Below are 1,988 nucleotides of genomic sequence, written 5' to 3'. Positions count from 1 at the left end.
TCTTAGTAACCTTGTTTTTAGTCAAGATATTAGACAAGTGTCTGGAACAGTATTTGCTGTCTCTTTCCTGTTGAAGAAAAGTCCTAGAAACAATTGATATTAGACATTGTTTATCATCAACATTCCATTAGTTTGACCACCTAGAGACTTGCAAGTTATTTTTAAAGACATTTCACTTTTATTAGTTTACTCAATTTAAATTGAACCTTTTTAAATCACGTGAATAAAAGTATTTGGACCCATTTTTAAATTTTAATTTTAGGAGCGCTCAGTTTTGATACAGACAAAACATGACATTAGACAGTACAACATAACACATAACACAAAATTAAAGGCCTTGTAACTTTATAGGTGAATCTCCATTGCAATGTAACAGATGTTCAAAAACTTTAGTTGAATAAAAAATAGAACTGATCAAAAAGAAAAAAAAGAAAAAAAAATCATTAACCTAGGTATGCAGGATGAAAATTATGAGCTCAAAAATACAGCATTAAAGAAAAACAAAACAAAACAAGAATTCTGGAAATAGAGTTAGTTTTGTGTAGCAACCCAGAAGTTTAAAACAGACACCCTTTCTTCTTTCTTTTCTTATCTTCAGGTTACCTCCCTTTCCCGCTGAGACCGCTGCAGCCTACATTCCAATGCAGGCTTCAGCAAGGCCAGGCGGGGGTGGGGTGGGGGGGGGAGGATCACCCAGGACTTTTTAACCCTTTTTCTTCCTGGTTAAGAAATCAGGTTAGGTTTGAATGCAGAAAATTACAAAACATTATTTCTTACTACTTTTGAGGAATGGAACTGCTGAGATTTCTGCCTACGGGGAGGACTGCTTCAAGGACATGGGTGTTCCCTCCCTAGGTGGCCATGGAGCTGCGTGGAAGGGATCAGGAGGGGGGCCTTTTTCTGTCTCTTGTGATAGTTTCTCTTGATTTAACAATCCCTTATCTAAAAACCAAGGGGCTTTGTCTTCTACAGTTTTTAAAAACTTCCTAGCTGAGGAAACCTTTAAAGGTGCTCCATTAGTCTTTAATAAAGCCTTTAATAGTCCTTCCATGCGAACTCTAGACATTTCTGAACCCATGCTTTAGCTATAGCGGCCGCCTTCCACGTGCCTACTTTCACTTTAACCGGACCGCTTCCTGCGTGTCCCCGGACCACCTTCCGTGAGTCCTGATAGTCGCTTTACCGCGCTGTAGTCGCTTTACCGCGCTGTAGTCGCTTTACTGCGCTACTTTCACTTTAACCGGACCACTTTTCCGCGTGTCCTGATAGTCGCTTTACCGCGATACTTTCACTTTAACCGGACCGCTTTTCCGCGTGTCCTGATAGTCGCTTTACCGCGAACTTTAAGGCTGCCTTTATCACTTCTATTTTATTATTTACAACAGACAAACTGGTTAACATTAATCTCTAAAACTTATATAACATTAATCTTTAAAACTTACCTAGGTAGTTGCTGCTGATCTAAAGGTCCCTGGTTCGATTCCCGGGTTTCGGCACCACTCATCACGTTCCCTTCTGCCCGCAGAGAGAGACACGACACACTGGTTGTTCGTCAGAGCTCTTTATTGTTCCTCCTCTTCCTCTTTCTCCTTTCTCCTTCCTCTACAAGGAAGTCATGGCCATTATATATGAATCATGAGCCAATCAGGTTACAGAGCATGTGGGGAGAGCATGATAACAATGTAATACAATAAGGGCAACAAGAGGGCACGCAGCGAGCATGAGTCACCTTGTCCAATCAGAGCAGTCCATTCTGGCACTGGCTTAGTGCCGGGCCAACTTCCTTAAGCAATGTTAGCTGTTTGTTGCAAACCAGGGGCCCCGGCTCAGTGCCAGACTAGGGTGGGGTCCTCGATGTTGCAAACTGGGCCGCCCCGGCTCAGTGCCAGACTAGGGTGGGGTCCGCGGTACCCCGACATACTACTATGTACATATGCAATATATGTACATAGTATTAGTTCCCACTCATTCAACTGTTCTTCCCTTGT

The sequence above is a fragment of the Sciurus carolinensis genome, chromosome 1 (genome assembly GCF_902686445.1).
Source record: "Sciurus carolinensis chromosome 1, mSciCar1.2, whole genome shotgun sequence".
NCBI classification, from domain to species: domain Eukaryota; kingdom Metazoa; phylum Chordata; class Mammalia; order Rodentia; family Sciuridae; genus Sciurus; species Sciurus carolinensis.
Note: the sequence above shows the minus strand (reverse complement) of the source record.